The 21,840-nt window shown below is 39.4% G+C and overlaps 1 protein-coding gene across 2 annotated transcripts in view; it reads left to right on the forward strand.

Annotated features, from left to right (window-relative positions):
* The window catches only part of LOC309352170 (uncharacterized protein), a gene marked incomplete at its 5' end in the record, with an annotated part of 89,504 nt that overhangs the window by 63,801 nt on the left and 3,863 nt on the right, over nt 1-21,840 (forward strand). For both annotated transcript variants that reach the window (XM_081880569.1, XM_081880568.1), the window contains 2 exons: nt 12,071-12,320; nt 13,174-14,493. The remainder of the gene's footprint in view (nt 1-12,070; nt 12,321-13,173; nt 14,494-21,840) is intronic.

Raw genomic sequence — 21,840 nt, forward strand, 5'->3', positions numbered from 1 at the left:
GTGGTGCAGAAGTTATTCTTAGGGAAAATGTTGGATCTGTTGGAAGTAAAGAGGGGTTATCGGTAATAGCCTGGAAGCTCTTCCCTGTATACATCCAAAGGACTGAGCTATAAGCATAGGACACCATCTTGATGCATTGGTCCACTTCAGATGTAATGCTGAACCCTGGCTTAGGGCTACATGAGCAAGCCTCAGCCATGTGCTTCCTCCCACTCTGCTCCAGGGCCAGTCCAGTCACAGGGCAAAATGAAAAAATGGTCTCAAGCAATGGGCAGACGTAGTAGTAAATTTGTGGTCTCTCTGCTGGACCACTCCTCAAGCTCTTGTTGCTGCCCATATGATGCTACTGCAGGGCTTTCCTCCTCCACCCTGCCTCATTCTTAGAGGGAGGGCCAAAAATTCTAGTCACTGTGGCAAAGTAGTGGTGGTACAGGCAGTCTCCTGGCCACCTTGCCCAGGAGGTCTCACGCTGATGGAGGACCCGTATGGCCTTTTTTCGGGTTGTGTACACATTTCCTCTGGCTCCAGTGCACTCATACCACTGATGCCTGAAGCAATGTACACCTGATGTTAGAAGACACCCCCCCTTCCAAAGGTACATTTTCCAGAACTGTTTACAAATTCGCAGGGAACTTTGGGAACTGTAAGGGGACTAGAGGTCTTCCAACAACTCTCAGAACCTTTAACAAACTACAGCTTCCTGGATACTTTGGGCAAAGCCTTGACTGTTTTAAGCGGTATCACAGTGCTTCAAATTTATGGTATGAATGTGGCCATGGATTCTCTTCATGTCTTTTAGGATGAGAACTTATACCAAAGTTCTTATTTTAAAAAAGGGAGAGAGTGGCAGAACATGTGTTTTCCATGCAGAAGGCCTCAAGTTCAATCCTTGGCATTGCCAGCTATGTTTGGGGCAGATGGGGGGGGGCGGAAACATATTTTCCCCTTCCCTTCCCTTGGCCTGGCCCTCACATCCTCTCCAGCAGTGATGTAGGGTGGTAGTGGAGGAATTGGTTGGCACAATTCACCTCCCCCCCCCAAATGCCCCATCTAGAAATGTGGTTGCCCATCTCCATAAGGACAACTGGCTACATGGCTGGTTAGGAAGAATCCCTCGGGTTAAGTACTTAATTCGTTCCGGAGGTCCGTTCTTAACCTGAAACTGTTCTTAACCTGAAGCACCACTTTAGTTAATGGGGCATCCTGCTGCTGCTGCGCTGCCGGAGCACAATTTCTGTTCTCATCCTGAAGTAAAGTTCGTAACCTGAAGCACTATTTCTGGGTTAGCGGAGTCTGTAACCCGAAGCATATGTAACCTGAAGCGTATGTAACCTGAGGTACCACTGTACTGAGCTAGATAGATTAGTAGTTTGACTCAATATAAGGCAGTTTTCCACGTTCAATTAAACTGTACGCTGTTTAGAAGGGAATAGTGACTCCAAAATTAACATAATTATGTTCGTTGTAAACAATTGAAACAGACAGAAACCAAAGTTAGACCATATATTTTATGTAAGGAAATCATTTGAATTTTAATAGTCTACCATATATTGCAGCTGCTTAAATGTATCAGTGCTGGTATTGAAGAAAGGGCAAAGGAATATTATCAATCAGCACAGCTGTTAGCATTAAAGTATTGAGAATATATATTTGATTTAATATTGTGGTTGATAAACAGCACTTCGTTATCATCGCTTATAGTAAAGGGGCAGCTTCCAGCACATTGGGCTGAATCCAGACATGTGGGGTGGTATTCAACAAAGTTTTACTCACCGGTTGAAAGTAATAGACCTAACTTAGTCATGCTCATTAATTTCAATGGGTATACTCTGAGTAAAATTTACCACCTATAGACATCAGGATGTTGCCTTCTTCTCCTTCACTCTGCAGCCATCAAAATCTGTTCTGGAGAGTTGGGTGACCCACTAGAGCAGATTTTGGGGGTACACAGGGGCTATAAGAGAGAGGGAAAGTGAAATCCTGCTGCATGAGTGGTGTTCCACTTGCTCAATATTGAATTCTCCCTTTACCTACCAAGCAATCATATTTTTCATTTTTATATAAATCAAAAAGTATTTATTGAGAGCATCTCCTTTCAAGCTGATAAAAAGAATATAATGGGGGAAAGTCAGTTTTCTTGGGCACATGTCTCATATGAATTTATTTTATATTTGGTTCAAATCTTGAAAATGGGCCAGCCTTCTGATTAGTAGTAGGAGCAATGTCAGAAGGTTTTCCTAGAATAACTTTTGTAACCAAAGTTTGCAGCATAATAAGAATACCTCCTTACCTTAACTGTCAAGAAACGTGGTTTTACCTTCAATCATCCTTGCACTTTGGGTCTTCAAAAATGAGAGCAAAATCCAGCTTTCTCCTTGTGGAAGGGGATTCATATATGGTTGGTGCTCTTTTGGAGTAATAAGACTTTGCAACCAAACAGTGGAAGATATATGTCAGATGGCTCTCCAATAACATTAAGGCTGCTGATATATGGGATATTGAAGGCAGATTAAGTTGTTAATGTATATTAGTATATTCTTAATTTCCTTTTAATTGAAAAAGACATATTGACTTTAATTAGAACCATTTCACAGGAACTGTCAATTAGCACATGTCAAACTAGTTAATTCAGAACAGAATTCTTTTAATTAGGGTCTGCTTTCCTTTAACTGTGGGGCCAATGAAATCAGCCTTTCCCTATCAAGATTTTAAATGTCTCTAAGACATACAATACAAATGTAGTCTCTTATCTATTATTAGAAGCCCATATGGACAACATTAAAATGATGATGCTGGCATTGTTCATAAAGCATAAATTGAAGCTTCCATTATAACTGGGCTTCCCCCCTCCTTTTTTTTCCTTTTTGGAGCAGGGGAGAAAGAATAAAATAAAGTCAGAAGGCTTTAAACAAAGACTATTCCAAATATAAGGCTCTATCTTACTATGGAAATGCATGACTGTGTGAGATAGATGTTCATGTTCATATTTATACTGACTATGTCTGCTCATATAAATGAGTTCAAACAGCCTAAGGCATGTGAAATTGTCCAAGCAGCGAAGCAGTAAATTGAACCCCAATCAAATAGAGAAACACACCCAGCACCTTCTTTTGGGAAGATGCACACATATCCACAATAACTGCATTATATTCATTTATTTTCAAGATATATATGCTACCTCTCAGGTCATGTTCTCCAAGGGTGACTCTCTTACATGATTTAAAACATTATATAAAGGTAAAGGGACCCCTAACCATTAGGTCCAGTCGTGACCAACTCTGGGGTTGCGTGCTCATCTCGCTTTATTGGCCGAGGGAGCCGACGTACAGCTTCCAGGTCATGTGGCCAGCATGACTAAGTTGCTTCTGTCGAACCAGAGTAGCGCACAGAAACAGCGTTTACCTTCCCGCTAGAGTGGTACCTATTTATCTACTTGCACTGCATGCTTTCAAACTGCTAGGTTGGCAGGAGCAGGGACCGAGCAACGGGAGCTCACCCCATCGCGGGGATTCAAACTGCCGACCTTCTGATTGGCAAACCCAAGAGCCTCAGTGGTTTAACCCACAGCGCCACTCACTAAAACAGCTGTCTGAAATAGTTTCTAGCAGGGGTAGCCAATGTGCTGCCTTCCAGATGTTGGTGACTACAGCTTCTACCATTCATGACCTTTGGCCATGCTGGCGGGAGCTGATGGGTGCTATAGTTCAAAACAGTGTTATTTTTCTAGAAAAAGAGGCACCCACCTGAACTCACCATGAATGCCTCCCTCTTTCTCTTATAATGGCAATGGCGCCCACCTGACAGGTTCTGGAACTGAGTTCTGGCTGAAACAAATCCCTGGTCCAAAACATCTGGAGGGCACTGTGGGCCAGATTCAGGTAACTGGTGTCACTAGCAGAAACCCACACAATGTCTTCCATTAATGCAATGAGGTTTTTCCCATCTCATCCCCCTGCACTCTTGCCCGTATGAGAGAGAGAGAGAGAGAGAAAGAAAGAAAGAAAGAAAGAAAGAAAGAAAGAAAGAAAGAAAGACAACCCCCAGCCACACATCCCTGAAAGTCGGCACTTTGTCCCTGGATCGAAGGCAAGTCAATCAACTTTGGGTTTTACTTTTTGAAATATGGCAACCCTACCAGAAACGTACATGTGGGGAGGAGAGGGAAGATTGTTCTAATGGGCAAACAGAAATGCTTGCACTGGTGGAGCACAACATTGAACTCCTCCCAAATTTGGGAGGGACTTCCACAAGCAGAGGGACACCACCAAAAAAAAAAAAAAAAAAAGGACTTGTGCCCATCTATCTAATTGATCTTGCTGGCAGGCCTGTGAACAGAGCCTAAGGCTGTAGTTGCAGGTAGTCCTTCAAATAACTTGTCCCAAACCAGATTGCATGCAGAAGTTTAACAACTATTGCTGTTATGCAGATGGAAAATCCTTATAAACTGATGCCGTGTTCCTTTGAAACCTGGGGGTTTATGCATATGTAACTGAAGATGGTGTTGCAGGGAAGTAGGTATAGGATTACAGCTTCAGTCTTTCCCATTGAAATGAACGGAAGTTAAAAATCCCAAACTTTGACATTGTTCTCAAAATAAAATAACAAAAAATGCAGAAAGAATTAACAAGAAATCCACACTTAGTTTTATCAAATGAAGCTTAGTTTTAATGTTTTCCTGACCTATATCAACTAAGGATTAGAGAGATTAGAGAGAGGAATACTTATTAGCTGAACTGTGGATTCCAAAGAGGATTACCTTGTAAGATATTGTATGTATCTTGGTACATTGTTTAACATATTATGGGACCGATTAACTGAACAATAACACCAGTATCATTTACCAAGAAAGAGTCTATGATAATATCCAAGTCTTTTGTACGCATGTTTGAGTGCTTAACATTTGTGGACTATGAATCATTCTTTACTAAGTCAGTAACTGGGGTATTCACAATGTAAAAAGTCTAAATGAACCATTGATCAGGTTGCTAAGCATGTTGCTTTTTTTCAAGTGACCAAGCATTTTGGTATAGAATTGACTTTTATGTAATAGTTTCTGTGAAGTGCAAATACTGATTTCCTCAAAATATGAGTTTACATGACGTGATTAAACTTTTGCTTAGTAGCCTCTTAAAGTGCATAAAATGAATTCTACTGAACCAATAAATTTCAAGAGATCACTTCTACTTAATATTGCTATGTGTTGCTTTCTGTTCTGTATGAGGGATGGCACAACACACATTCCCACTCTAAGTATGTTTACATAGCATCCATCTAAACACAATGAGACATTTTCAGGTAAATATTCTTAGGACTGTTGCCATAACTGCATTAACAGCCACAATCCTATACATGTCTACTCAGAAATAAGCCTTATTGAGTTAAATGGGGCTTACTTCTAGGTGAGGGAAGTGAACAGAAGGGAGTACGCCCCATGGAACTTAGAAGGATTTATTCCTAACATGTTTAGGATTTTAGTGCATTGTTTTCCATATCACTTTTACATTTTATAATGAAGCATCATAAACCTTTACTTAGAATCTTAAATGCTTTAAGATAAATTAAAATGTTTCTATAAGCAGATCTAACACACTGAATTGCATGATTCAATATCTCTTATGCCTTAGCTGTAATCCTTAAATATGCAACGTTTCTTTAACCATATTAGTGATTTTGAAAAGTAACTAACAAATCTCCATGATTGTTTTGTGAAATGTGGAGAAGAACCATTCCCAACCCCCACAGACACTTATTCCAGGGTGCTGCAAGAGGAAACTCCACTTTGAATTAAGCACCAGGTGCCTGAGATCAATTTCAATCTAGCACTCAGAACACAGAGGCAGCATTTGTTGGGTAAACTTTGGTCCGCTAAAACTTTGTGCAGATGTACCCAGCCCAACATTTTAGTAATAAAGTTTTCATATAGCACTGTCCTGAAGTGTTTGGAGTTTCACAAACATTAATTTAGTTATCCTTCCAACAACTTAGACATGTACCTTTTATTCTTATGTTAGATAGGTACTGGGAATTGACAAATATGGCTCGTCTTAATAAAGGTGTACCTAGGCTCCCTTGCGTTCCTCGCAAGCAGCTGTATCAGCACTCTCCATCCACTGTACCCTTGAAAAGGAGATGTATTTCCTTCCCTGTCCCTTCGTCTGGCTGCCCAGAACAGCGGAGGAGCAGCTCAGGGAGTGTGCAGATGGACAGGTGGGTTCCTAGCCACTCCGAGCCAAAGTGGAGAGGTGTGATTTTTGTGCCCCCAAAGGCCTGCCCCCTTGGCAGGGGGCCAACCCAATCAACCCGTAGGTATGCCTTTGCTTGCCTGTGACCAGCCAGAAAGCTTATTGAAGAGATGAGATTTGAATCAGGGCCACCACAGCTCATTTTCTTAACCAGTTTAGCTCCCAGTTGTCTTGTGTTCCCTGAATTCCCAAGGTAAATGCAAGCTAATTCCACACCTTTGCACATATTTGCAAATATGTACTTTTATGTAATTGTTATGAGTACATGGTCAATCTAGCAACTCCTATTTATCATATTGATTAAGCGAACACATGCTGTCTCAATAGCAGGGCTAGAATGCATTTGTCTCATTGAACGTTTCCATGTATTCATAACTAAGTAGCCACTGCCATTTACATTTGTACACACCTCTAATGACTGTGCAATGAGCTCTGATTACAATAAAATTTGAGATGCACTGATAGCTCAATGTCTTTACAAAGCTTCAATTGCACTTGAACTGGAGCACAATTTTCACAATTATCTGCGCCACATCTTCCCTCTCCTTTGGGCTCCTTGATCTTCTCTACCAATTCTAACTTTTCTGCCAACTTTGGTTCATGAAAAGTTGACCCTTGAGGCATAACCATTTGAAAAATTGTGTTGAAATGCTACAAGATGCAATGGATTTCACCCCCATATGATATCAGTTTCCTGAAGAGGCTCTTAATAAAAATTGCATTTTTGCTAAGTGATTGGTCACATGAATCATGTACTGGCCGTGTATTGTTCATGAATCAAATTGAGAGCCATTTAAAAATGACTAGGCATTAGGGAAACCTAATAGCTTTTTAACAGATTATTTAAATGACTGGAGTGATGATTTCCAATCATTTTTATCCAAACAGAAGAGCTGCAGAAAGCTGGGGTGGAATTCTCTTCAGAGAGGACGTAACTTCCCCATTAAATTCCTTTGTTGCTGGATTTAAAGTTTTGCAGAGAAAAAAGAAGGAATTTCTCAGATATATATTCATATTTTGGCACCTGGAGCTTAGAAGTGTAATAGTTTGACCAAACCCAGATGAAAGAAATGGTGGCTTGAGGGATTCATTCCACTCTGAATCATAGCCAATAAAGCAGAAAAGTACTTTCTGAACCAGGACTTCATGCAGATTGTCCAGTTCAGAGACAGGTTTTTAAGACACCTCTGGCCTAACAATCTGGTATGTTGCCATGCATTTTGAGAGTGGTTTGACAGCATTCCAGCAACATATGTAGCTTTAATGGGAATTCTTTCATGCTGATCAGTAACTCTTCTAACGCTTTGATTTATGGTATGTCAGTACTGCAAATACAGATGTTTGCATTGCACAATGATGGTTACACTCATGGACAACTCCTTGAATTTTTGCTCATATTAATTCCAATCCAATTTTGTTAATGATTACCTGATCTTTAATTACTCCCTTAATGTTCAGTGTGTTTTAGAATTAATATTGGTAACTTGCAGCCCAGTCCTATGCAAAATTATTTGAAATAGGTTTCCTAAGCTCAGTGGGAATACTGCCATGAAAGTTTATATGGTAGTGCAACTGACATTTAACAATTTCCAAGAGTAGTTGTAGGAAGCATGACATTATGTGACCAAATAGACAATAAACCGCAAGACTTGACTACCTTATGCAAATCGTACTTTGTAAAGCTGGATCTTCCTTTCATTCCTGGATCAAGAAATCCACTGAACAGTGCTCTTGGAGCAGGCTGATCATGTAAATATGATTTGGATATATGTGTGCAAATATGCCTGGCAAATATGGCAGTGTGGCCATTGCACCATACACTCTATAGCATTTGCTAGAAAGAAAGCATTAAATTCAAGATTGCACTGGACTTAGTGTCATTATGGTAGCCAAATGTCTGTGAGAATGTTGTATAGAAATGCTGTTGGTGAGTCTTGACACGTCTCCACTTGCATCTGCATTGTACCCTTAATTATTCTCGTGCAACACTGCTGGGTTTGGTTGGGAATTCTACTACAGAACAATTTGTAAGAATAGCAGTATTAATCATTGTTGCTGGGCTAGTGCTAGTCCTGGAGTTGCATCTAGCAGCAGAATGCCAAAAAGCTGTGTCACCAACACAGCATGATATAGGACTGTAGCCCAATTTCAGATGATCTGGTAAGTGTGTGCTAGAATCATAGATTCGTAGATTCGTAGAAGGCCTTAATTCAAATTCAGATATCAGTTTTGCATTCCTGTCACCTTTGTTATGAGGAACATGTCTGAAAGCGTTAACGGATCCCCTTTATCACTCTTTTTGCATGGAAAACTCAAAGGAAAGCACCAGTTTTAGCTAAATAATTTCCAGCAGGTATTACTAATCTCTAGAGCTAGATTTTCCTAATGTTAATAGCAAGTGTCATGCTGCTGTTTGGGGGCACCTTTCAAGAGTCATTGATAAGCGATTTCCTTTTTTGCATCACCAGCAACAATAGTTCTGTTAGGAAAACAATTGAGACACTTTGATTTGGCACACTGGAAGCATGTGATGTGCAATCTGTAGATGCTAAATCTAAAATTTGCCAATAACTTCCTTGCTCTCCTGGTCATCAGTGGCACACCTTGGGGTCTCAAATTTCAGTAGTGCCCTGTGCAATGCCAAAATTTAGTGCCCCCACCTCTCATGTTCCATTCTAAAGCATAGTTGTGACACCCTCAAGGCTCCATGCCCAGTGCAGCCGAACTGGTTGTGCTCCCCTAATTCTACCTCTGTGGTCATTTTGCCCCCTGCTACAGGAATGTTGGGGCACACAGAAGTAATACAAACTTTAGGTATGAGCAGGTGATGCCTAGTACCTCACCCCATTGCACCGTTTCAAACATGCTATTGATGTCAGTTCATGGTGCTTGCCCAGCATGTCGAAGAACTGATGGCACCTATGCTTTGTACAGTGATTTGAATAAAAAGGAGGACTATTTGCATACATTGGCCACAGTTCAGTTAAATGGTCTTCTGCCCATTGGGAGCAAGCATACTTGAAGCTGTATCTGATTGCAGCTGTTGCTATCTATGGCAGCCTATATCGGACCAATAGTTCTCACATCTACACATGTATACTTAATATATTTGCGGCTCTTATTGCACTTTTGAAATTGCAGCTGGGATCTGAGAAGAGCTGGTGTAACACATATAGGACTTTTGGTTCACATGATGGTCTTGGTATAATTAATCCTCAGGATTCTTACTACTCATTGTAAAACAATGAAACAATCCCCCCAAACACAGTTTAAAGATTTCAAAACATATATTTTAAGGAGGTTACAAATCAGCACATTGTATTTTGCAGCAACGTCATAAAAATAAACTAACATGATAACATCTAATGAGGGAAATGTTGCATGCAGATGTCTGCTTGCCTATTATCCTATAAAATGATTGTATATTTTATTTTTATGAGAAATTTCGCTGTAAACATTTAAATAAAAACATTCATTTTGTTAAAAGTATAAACACAATAAGAGTGTAGTATATGAAAACCCTCTTTTAAAACCTGGTTTTTAATGCTTGAATAGTGGTTTTAAAATAACTAGCAGTGAAGATTTTAGCTGTTCTCACTTCTCATAAGTGATATTCTGTGATCAGAATTGCATCTCCTTGCATGATGCAAAACAGCGGGGTTTTATTTGCCTTTCTTTCTTGGCACTTTGACCACCAGTTTTACTTTTATTGTGGTGTGCTGAGAGCCAACCCTCATATTCTCAAGTAAATACAAAGAGCAAAGGAAAGGAAAGGAAAGAGGACATATAATTTTTGTTGTCGCTGTTGTCATTGAGATTTTCATGGTGTCTATGCACATTGGGCACCATTTCATTTTTATTGCGCTGCACTGATAGGAGTGTCACATACCATTAAGTTAATACCAAGTAAGTGAAAAAGAAGTAGAAAAGCAAAACTGATTTCCCTCCCTTCTACTATTACGGTTGTTGGACATTTATGCATTTAATGTATACAACCTTTATGGGGAGGAAGGCTCAGCACCTCATAAAGAGTCTATGTTGGTTTATTTTGGTTGTGTTTCTCCATAAGCAAGCACAAGTACTTGCTATCCATGGGATGAAATTACTGGAGAGTTTATGAACAATTTGCAGATCTGAGGCGTATTGTATCCAGCTCTGTTCAGACAAAAATATCCTAGTCTATTTGAAATAGTATAGTTAGTCTGCACATCTGTCATAGGAGCCAGTTCTGACGATTGTTTTCATACCTGGGCAAAGTGAGAGCTTCCCAACCTCTTTCCAGATATATGTATAGTCAGATGGACAATAATAATTGGCCGTGGTCAGTGCTTTATTTCTAAAAAAAATGTTTAGGGGTACCCTCATTTTCCTACTCATATTGAAATACTGCCCCTCTCAATGAGGCCAAACTTAGATTCACAAAATGTTTAGGGGTATACATTCCCCCAGAAAAAAAAAGCACCGGCTATAGTGTATATTAGAATTCCAGTTTCTCTTGAAGCATCCTCCTTCTTTAACATGTTTAAATTATTCACAAATCCATAGCCCAGTTCAAACATTGTTTAGTGGGGCAGAACTGAATTGTGCTTATGGGGGCTGCCCCTTAGTGCATTTACCATCACTTTTGAACAGAGTCAACATGCATACAACTTGTACATGGACAGACTTGTACACAACTCAACTTGTGCTGAGTATCCATGGGGAAGAGAGCACGTGTAATTCTGCTCTCTCTGTTGATGTTGGGTCAACAGGGATATGTTGTCTAAGCAGGGATCATGCTTCTGTGACTTCATCAGAAGCCTTTGTTTGAATACCCAGAACACCGAACATCCCCTGAACTGACAGTGTGGAATATCCATGCTATTCAAAACATGCAGATGTGGCCTACATAATCTCCCGTTTTTTTTCTCCAGGTTAATATCCGAAAATGTTCACCAGCATTTTCAGAGGGAGAAACCTAAGTGTATGGCACACATACAAAAATGGAAATCATGTAATATATTACAGCTTTTGGGGCGAGGTCAGAACTGGGGATTAAACAGCCTCCTCCAATACTCTGTCAGGCTCTTGCTGTCAGGGTGGAAGTGAGGGTGGACAAGTAATTGTGTGCTTTTCCATCCTTTTCTCATTATTATTCCTCCTCCCCCATTGGAAAAAAACCAGGAGGGAAATAAACTATGCCAGCACCAAGGCTGGCACCATTTAATTCCTGGTATCATTCAATTACCCATGTAGTTTGTTTAGTTCTTATATGGAATGGGGGCAGAAAAATGACTTGAGCGGCCATGTGTGCCTGCCTGTTGAACCCATTGCAAAACAGATAGATATATGTACACAATCATGCTGTTTTAATCCACTGATTCTTATATAAATATTGAACATTTGGTAGATTCTTATATAAATATGACACAATGTATCTCAGTATAGGAAGTGTTGCAAATTAGATCATAAACAAATTTAATTTAGCTGGCATTTACATATTTATACAGGCTGTGTGTTTGAGGCTTAGAAAAACAGACTTTTTCTAGTTGGAACCATAAGCTACTTGAGTACAAGAACAAAAATCAGTTTTCAAAATGTTAGGTATTTTTTTTTAAAGGAAGTGGTTATATCCACTCCTAAGGACAAAATCATTAACTGCTATGCGAATCTAAGTTTGGCCAGTTATGGGCTTTTCCATGTAATGAGCATCTCTTTGAAACAACAACCCCCCAAAATCCCTAGCCCAAGACCACACGATGGCCGTTATGTTTTGAACCATCAGTCATTCTCTTGAATTTAGAACTGATGTCACCTGCTTGTTTATTCTCTTTCCTTATTCACCTTAGGGAGAGGAGGGAGAAGATGAGAGAGTGCTAGCTAGAATGGGCAGAAGATTATTTCTTCTGGAAAGGAATTCTGGATTTGGAATACTGTGATAAAAATTAAATAACTGCAAAAGAAGATTCTCATTGATTTATCATAAACAGAGAAGAGCCCTTCTAGATCAAAACCAAAGGACCATCTAGTCCAGCAGCATCCTGCTCATCATGGTGGCCAACCAGAAATTTCTTGGAAACCCCAAAGCAGGATATGAAGGTACCACTCTCATGTTTTTTGTCTGAATCTTAGTGGTGGTTATTTCGAGACATATTGCCTCTGAACATAGAAGTTCCATTTAGCTGTCATAGCTAAGAGCTTAGCATCAGTTATCACTTCTAGATCATTTTCTGAAAAAATGCCTTTTACATAACAAAGTAGGAGCACCTTAGGTTCCAAAGCTATATGGCATCCTAACATATCTTTTCTGGTAGCTTGTATGGCTTTCCAACTTTTCCTTTCCAATGCTAATTTGCACTTTTAGATTTCCATTTATGGCTAACAAAACACTGATGAGATGAAAGACTGTTATTAATATACAATTTAGGAAATCGTCCTCAGCTTTTAAAGAACAGGATTGGTTTTTTTTAAAAAAACACAACCTCTAATAAGTTTTTAGGAAAATAGACACAACAACAGAAGTTGAAGACAGCATGCCATCCTGGCATTCTGACCTCCCTTTGGGTTTCCTCTTTTGTGGCTTTAAGTGAGACCGATATTACTTGTCTAGAAACTTCCTGTGTTTCAGACTGCTTTCATTAATAATGTCATGAATCCCCTTGTGAAATTCAGAGAAAAAGCTTGCAACTGAACATGGTCTTGAACCAAACCAAGTATTTTCCTTTATATTAGTCAGAACAGAAAATAGGATTCATATTGGATTCCTTTTATTTTATGTGGTTAGCTTTAATCACACATTAATTCATATGGTTATACCACATTCCGCTGCTCTTAAATTTACTAATAAGATACAAAGTTTGAACACTACACATTTTGTCAGTAGGGTTTTTTTAAACTTATTGTAATAAAGGGAATAATACCTGTGATCTACAAGCATTCCATAAATTTGCAGCTAAAGTTGATATTGCTTCCCCCCCCCCCATCGAAACAAACCCTTCTACTACCAAATCATGACTTTGGGGGAAAATTACCAGATGTCTTCACTATGTGCCAACTGGGGGCATGAGAGAGAGAGAGAGCGCGCGATTCATCCCATCTGTATTTTGCAGTAAGAGTGAGTATCCAAGAGATAATCAGATTCAACAGCCCTGGCCATACTTTTTAAAGGAGGAAGTTTCAGAGACCTCCAAGTTCAATGCTGGGCAGATCATATTTTGGCAAGTTATATTTTAAACATATTTGGGTCTGGTCCTGGGTTTTATACTCCTCATTGTGGCAGGAAGTGATGGTGGCTGATCTTAAAAGAAAATTATGGGAGCAAAAGCTGTTTTTGAAAACTGCCATACTGCTGACAGTTACGGTGGACATTTACTTCAATCTTGTTAAACATATTAATTGAGCTTCCACCGGAAGCTGTGCTCTAAAGTGGCTTACTGTTTCTTTTAAAAGAAATATTTCACCAAAGACTTAACTCCATGTAGGCTATCGTTACCATTCAATTTATAATTTCATTTATCCCAAACGTGCAGAGACTGTCCTTCACACAGCTTAAGGAAGCTTGAAGCAGCATCTGCAGAGATACGTTTATTGTGAAACTGTAAAAGTCCTGAGCACTGCTCATTGAGCTCAGACAAACAGCTGAAAATACAGCCTGCCTTTGCAAACTTCAGTGTATGACATGGAGAGCTGGCAGACTGCCTGGTTTCTACTTAAAGGATTGTCATTCAGGGAAAAATAAATTTCTCTAACTAGACAAAAGTCAATGTTTTCATGTTTTACTACAATCAGACTGATATGGCTGATAATTTAGTCTCAACACTTATAATATCTGCGGCTAATCAGTTACCTCAATCAATCATAACTACAGGATTCCTCTATTTTTTGAGTCTGTATAAATATGACTAAGATGTTTAACATTTCAGATCCCCCTCCCACTAATATTTTATGACATTTTATTGAGCAACAGAGAGCTTTTGCATGTATTAGCAGATGCATTTGGAAACTGCCTTTTTTAAATACAAAATTACAACAAGCCTGAATGTAATCAGAAGTGCAAACCTTTCTTTTAACATTCCATTCCATTCTATTTTAATTTTATGTATATCTTCTAGTCTGTTCGCCTGTCAAGGAGATGTGGAAATGTGCTGGCATTCCAGCTGAAGACATCATTATGAGTGAGAAAATGCTCAAGGCCTTTTTTCAAAGTGGGTGCTGAAAGAGGCGCTTTCCTTCTTTGACTCCAGGGGATGCTGATAGCTACCCCGCCAGACAGGTATTGTGGGGTCAGAGGTTAGCAATGGTGTGTGTGTGTGTGTGTATGCATGCTTGTGTGTACCCTCAGGATTTTATTGGAAGACAGGTAAGCAAATTTAATAAATATATTAATAAGGATGCGCCACACAGAAGGAAGACATTGACAACAAAGGAAAAGCAACCTGCAAAGAGTGAATGAATTCTGGGCAGCCCAGCGCTTGGCAGAAGTGATTTTAATATCTGACAGGTTGAGTTCCCTAATCTTTGCTATTGATATTGACGGGAAGCTTCATATGGTTTTAGAGATTTGTATCTATTAAGACATGCTGCGGTGTTCCTACAACATGGGAACAAGTTTGCTGGAGATCACTGCTCTTCTTTCTCTGTGATAAAAATTGATATGAACTGTTTTAAACTGCTAGCAGATAATTACTCTGAACACTCAATAAGGAAAGCTATATCTTTAGAGCCTTCCTTTATCTTAAAAAAAAAAAAAAATCCACTCCCCCCCTCTTTTGTTTCTTTGATTACTTGGAGCCTTGTAATCAAACTAAGCTTAGTTTCAGGACCCTTGGGGCAGTATCTCTTAGTTCCCTGTCAAGCTGCGTTGCAAAACAATCAATCTTGCTCTTGCACTCTCTTGGCGGAAGTGCCAGGACACGAAGAGTGCAATGCTTTGCTCTTGCCGTGAAGCCTCAATGACAAAAGTTTTTATAAGAAGCTGACTGTATTTAGGGTTATGAATATGCAATGACTCTCATTAGTATTGAAGCACAGGAGCAGGGGCTGACATCCCCCCGCCACTTTGAGCTGCTGCAGAATTGTCTAATGAATTGTCTTGCTCTTTCCCTTGCACAGGCTTTTTCTGTTGTGGCTCCCAGTTCCAAGGGGAGTTGCCCAGTTTGAGAATACTATTGACTGCAGAAATTAATTGCCAAGAACTGCTCTTGATTTTGCTAAACAATCTTGAGACAGTGTTCAAATTGTCAAAACAGAAAGCCATTCAACTCTACATGGGATAAAATCAACACGAGGGAGGGGACCTATGTGCCAATTAATGTGGACACACACTTTGTCCATGTGCACATATGTATAGTACCAAATGTTGCATGTGTGTCTATGATAACACATGCATGAACATGCCAGGATGCAAGATTGAAACTGGGTCAAAGCAAGTCATAGATATCTGACATTCTATTGGTTTGGCACTTTGTCTTCTCAGTAGAACAAAGAGGGATGACTGAAGGATCTCAGAATGAAAGCTATTCACATAGCACAAAGCTATTTTGTGAACCTTTTAGGACTCTTTCTCACACTCCCTCGCTTTCCATCAGAGCCCCCACCCAACATTTTGTGGTTCACGCATACACCGTCTACCATGAATGTTTCCAGTAACAGATATTTTTAAAAAGTAATATTTATTACTTTTAAAAAGAAAAAAGACAGAAGAGAAAAAACAAAAGAGAAAAGAAGAAAAAAAAACAATACAATACAATATATAAACAATACAAAACACAACCTAAACCCATTAGACTAAACACATTAAATTAAACTAAACTAAACCAAACCAAACCCACTCCCTAACCCTAACCCTAAATAAAACAAAACAAAAACTATTTAAGAAAAAAAAATACATCCCCCCTTTTCGATACTCTTTCTTTCATTTCCTTGTTTCCTCGACCTCCTCTCACCTCCCTTTTTGTATTCCACTTCTACTAGTTATTTCAGCAAATCCTTTCCATCTTTCTCTATTCTCTATCATATTATAAATAACATTTTTTTTACCCTTATTTTAACATTAAAACTAAAATACTTATATATGCTTAACTCCTTATAACATTTCTGCTAAATCCATAAAATATCAATCCACCATTTTTCTATCACTCATTAATTTTGCGATATTTCTATATATAAACTTTAAATTTTCCAATCTTCTTCCATCAACTCCTCTCCCTGGTTTTGGATTCTGCCAGTCCTTTCCGTCAATTCCATATAGTCCATCAACCTGGAGATCTTATGTCCGAGGCCCTTAACTCTTTTCCAGGTCCCTTCTGCAGATCTTCTTCATATTCTTTAATGCTAGAGAGCAAATCTCGAGAGAACTCCATCCTAACAATACTTTTATTCCTTCTGGACAGTTCAGCCAAATTTCCATAGTTGAAGCTAGGGTCTATACAGTGTTTCAGGACGTATTTCAAGATTCCTCCAAATCCAAAGGCCCCCAAAACTTCAATCTCCTCCAAATCCAAGTCCATGTCCCAAAAGTCAATTAATCCCTGGATAGAGGGATCTTTCCAACTTTCCTTCTTCAGTCCAAGCCGGGATCCAATCCTCAAAATCTGGCTTTTTCTAGATTCAATCATAAAAGGCCTCAATTTATAGTCCTCAATTTGCTTCTGTAGAACTAAGGATCCCGCTTGTGTTATTTTAGGTTCAAAAACAACGACTTTCTCCTTTTCCTCCACCATTTGTTCTGCCAAAGTAGGTTCCTGTGCCAGGTCCTGAATTATTTCTGTGTTGGTGCTCGCTTTTTGTCTCAAATTAGTCACTTTCTGTTCCAAATTGTCAATTTTAAAAGTCATGTCATCCGTCTTTTTATGAAGCTCTTCCAGCAAATAGTTTATCTTACATAATGCAGTCACAATAACTTCTCCTATCAACATTTTGAATGCTCCAAGGTCAATCTCTGGTTCTCAGAATCCTTATCTTGCAGCTGGAGACCTCCCAGTTACACTCCTATAACAATTTCAAAGGCTCCCTCTAGAGGGAAACAGTCTCCACTTGTATCAGTTCTTTCAAGCACAACTCAAGCAATAAACATAGTTTCGATTTTCAGTTACTTTTTCCTCCATTTTAAATGCAGAAGAGGACAATGGAAACAGTATCTTACTCTTATTTTAGCTAGCTGTCAAATCCGTTTTGTCAATAAACTTTCCCCAAACGTCATCTGGCAGCCCGTTCCCAGGTTCAGAGCTGTGGTAATTTGATTTTCCCCTCAATCCTGCAGGCTTACTAAGTTCAAAATTTCCCCCCTCTTCACCTGCTTCCAAGGGGTTTTTTGTATTTTTAACCGATGGAGATTTAATCCTTTGTCAAAAGCTTTCAAAGACTTTAGCTTGTAATGTCTTTGCTTCAGTCTATTTACAAAAGCGGAAGGTGGACTTCCTGTTTATGACCTTCCCGCTTCGGCGCCAAATTAAGGTACTTAAAGATCCAATATTCCGTTCTACTCACGGGTAGTTGTTTAAAATCCAATTGTCCACAGGAAAAAGTCAGCGCTCTCCAGCAACAGCAATGCGGCTTTACTCCGTGAAAGAATCAGTTGATTCAAAGCACCGCGCCACTCACCCCACGTCGCTCCGGATCCCCAAAACAGGGTTTCCCCGCGAGTAGGGGAGGCGCAAAAGGTGCCAGCCGAATCCCAGGTTCACAAGCTTCTCCCGCTTGTGATTTCAATGGGTCTCCGCCTTCGCCGTGGCAGTCAGACCCTGTTTTTCACGGAGTAAGTTCCTCCCGATCGGAGGAGCTCAGCCATTGCCGGAGGCGCCAACCCGGAAGTAACAGATTAAGATATCCATCTGGGGGCGTAGTATATGAGATGCTGATAAACATGCTTGCCTACATGCTTCTGCCTGATAAATTAAATTCTGTCCATGTTATAGTTCACTCTTTAAAAACAACAACGACATCATAAAGGGAATTTGGTGCTCCTTTGCAAATTGCAAAAGATAGGAATGAACGGAATCTGATAAGCTCTTTCAAAGAGGCCTAAGTAGGCTGAAAAGAGGTACATATAGATGGCTTCATACACTCAGTTCATTTAATTTATATCAAAAGCAGCTGCACTGAAAGGAGAAAAAAGTTGTTAATGTTTGATCAATTTTGGGGGACGTTGACCACCTCCACCTGTGTCCAGATTCATGTTTCCATTTTCTGTGGAATCTCTCTCTATAGGAGTACAGTGTAAGAATAAATGCAGTTCTGACAAAAGTGGCGCAAGTATCATACATCAAACACTTGTTACCTCTCTTGGCCTTAGTGATTGCACATGACTAAGAACAAGTCAGTGATAAAATCTGAAGAAAGATGAAACCAATCTGGGCCTTTTTAAAGACCATCAATCACTCTGTGCAACCATGATATTATTAGCTCAAGTAAGCCTTGTTCTCCCATTTAATGGACATCATAAACCCCCCATCCTCTTCCTATCCTGAGACCAATGCTACCATGGGAAATCATTTTTATGGGCAATATCTTAGTAGGGAACCAATCAGATCTAATCACATAACAAGCTACTGAATTATTCAACATTCTCCCTAAATTTGCATTCTAGCTCTTCTTTACTGTCAGCCTATACTTCTAAAAATATGTGGATTTTATTTTTAAAAAAACAGCCCGCAATATTATATTAAGAAGTCAATGCTATGTGGGGATTTAAAAAATAATAATAATCTGTGCATCTTCTGGTTATCATTGGTTTCTACTGATTTCTACCACATGTGAATTGCCATGTAAGAATATTTCGTTCTTGTTTTTTTTGCCCTTCAAAATTACATCACCACTAAATCCTAACCACTCCCAGCTGTAAAAACAGCAGGCCCAAGGACAGAAAAAGTGAAACAATGGTTTTGGAAAACAGAAAATGTTTGACTGTACTAAGCAAATAATAACTGGTACATCTCATTGATGTTGTTACGAACTCTGGAATTGTATTATATGAAAATATTTCAGTTTTAATTGCAAATCTGGATAGAGATGATTTGGGGTCTGTAATTAGCACATAAATTCCAGAGTTTGTGACTGCTGTGAAAACACGCAGTATTTATGGAATGATTATTTAAATATAATTCAGTGTTTCTTGCTTTCAGCAAATACTGCAAAATCTGATTTAATAAAGAGAAAATGGTTAGTTCATGGATTTCTAATATCACACCATCAGCTCATTTCACCTACTACAGGTTTTAATCTGTGTTGTTTTGAACTTTGTTTCCATTGCAAAGTTTCTGCACCGGCATAAAAAGTAGAAATGCATTTCTGTTAAAAGATTAAGAGTGTGGCAGTGCTGCAAATGTTGTACATGTGCAAAGCCATAACAGGAGTTCAAGGGATGGGTATCTGTCATGCACCTGCCAATCCCATAATTAATTGTTTAAAAGAGAACCTCTATTACTCCAGTCAGATAATTGGCTCTCAACCATTCAGGGCTACCTGAAATTGCCAGGTACTCTCTGGGATCAGAGTCTTGATGAAAGTAGCATACCGTCAACATGCTGAGATAAAGTAGGTCATCCCATCCTGAATGTGACGAGTGGTATATCCCTTATGCCCTCTCCCACACTTCATTACATATTTGTACTTGTGTGTAAAGTTTTTCACACTATGCACACCTGTCATGATTTTCAAGAAATTAGTTATGAACTGACACTAGAAATAGAGCATTTACTTCATGGAACAATGCTTTGATTGTATATTGGAAGTTTATTTAAAAATAAATAAATAAATAAAAGCCAACATGTACATTCAGGTCTGAATTAAATGATTCGGCTGCTCTTTTTAGAACCATTGGTTGGATCTAGACCAAGGCTGCGATCCTAAAACCGCTTGCCTGGGAGTAAGCCCCATAGAACTCAATGAAATTTATTGTACTTAGTTCCCATTTTAATTAATAGGATGTTTAGCTTTAATCCAATTTCAATGGGAACAATGTGCAATTAAGTTATTCCTCATCTAACTCCATATTTTTGGGCAACATGCCTATTACATTTTCCCATAGGCCACCTTCTTTTTTCACATACTGGAACAGGTACATGTATGGGCATGCTGTCTCTTCTTCACACATGTCGCTGTATAAAGAAGTTGGTGATTTTCTGCTTCAACTGAGCAGCTGATTGATACTTTATACATGATTTCCCCACACAGCATGAAACATGCCAGCCATTTATATTTCACAGCAAAATGTACACAATTGTAAACCTATCAATAAAGTGTAAACTACAAAGAATTTTGAAAGTTTGAAAGCACCAGATATATGCAAGGTCACCATATTTTGGGAGTGCCAAAATTACCGTATTTTTCATCTATAAGACGCCCCATATATAAAACACTCCCTATTTTTGGGGACTCAGTTTTAAGAAAATAGGGGGAGATAGCCCAGAGTATAAGATGCCCCCTAATTTTTGACATTATTTTTTAGGAAAAAAATCTAGTCTTATACACGGAAAAAATACGGTATACAGAATCAGCATCAATGAGGCCTATTACATAGCATACCAGTGATATCATAGATGGTTTCATTCCATTTCTTAGCTGAGCATGGAGGACCACTGGATGTGTGAACAGGCATACAGAAAGTGAGCATGTCAGGGAGAAGAGAGAACAATCCCCTGAAATGCAACTTTTCTACATCCAGTCTCCCCCCTCCTCCAAGAGTGGAACATTCAGACATGCAATACCCATACTCCACCAACCCATGCTTGTATACTTGCTACCTGAAGTAAGAGTCCAGGGAAAAGTTTTAGCATTTGAATGTGTTGATTGAATAAACTGTCCCGCACACTGGCTCCCAGAAGCATTTGCTGCAGGACTGCATTACTCATTGCTCAGCACTTTGAGAAACAGGTGGCTACATCTTAGGAAATGACATCCTTTCTTTTTGTCCCTCTGATGTTCAGTGCAAGGGCACACCATCCAGCCCTGCTGTCAATTTCGAATTTAGACGTGAATTGTGATATCGATGTCATGGTGCACATGCTTTGAGAAAGTAGTTATGAAGAATAATAGAGAGATTCAGTGGGAAGCCACTGAAAGCTGTAATTTAAGGTTCCAGAAACCTCAGTGTTACGATTACCATTAAAATTTACAGTGACAGAAGCCCAATTACATATGGTTATTTTCTTTTCTTAAATCAAACCATATTTCTGCCGTACATGAAAGATTCATTTCCTCCTACCAATCACTGTCACGGGAACCTATCTTTGTAGCTTCTGGTGTCAGAAGAGATGGGTTAGCCTTATCCCTCTGACAATGAAAGGATCAATGGGGGTAGCAAAGCTGGGAGCCTCTTTGGAGCCAGCAGAGGAGTCTGATTTGCATGATAATCAGCAGTGGATCCGCTCAGTGCAAGCCTCCACACTTAGCAAAGTGCAGCTCAAACTTTAATAGCAGCAGTGAAACCGAAGGGAAGTGGGAGCTTTGACGCGAACTCCAGAAAAGCTGGCAGGTAAACCTGAAAAGTCTAGTGAAACAGCTCCAGCAGCAGCTCTAATGACCAGGCAGGATAAAAGAGGCTGGAGATACTCTTTGAAAAGGCTGCCAGCTCAGGCCCATTTGTTTGTTCAGTTGAATTGGGTTAGCTTAACCAACTGAC

This window comes from Podarcis erhardii (assembly GCF_964252035.2).
Source record: "Podarcis erhardii genome assembly, chromosome: 11".
Lineage (NCBI taxonomy): Eukaryota > Metazoa > Chordata > Lepidosauria > Squamata > Lacertidae > Podarcis > Podarcis erhardii.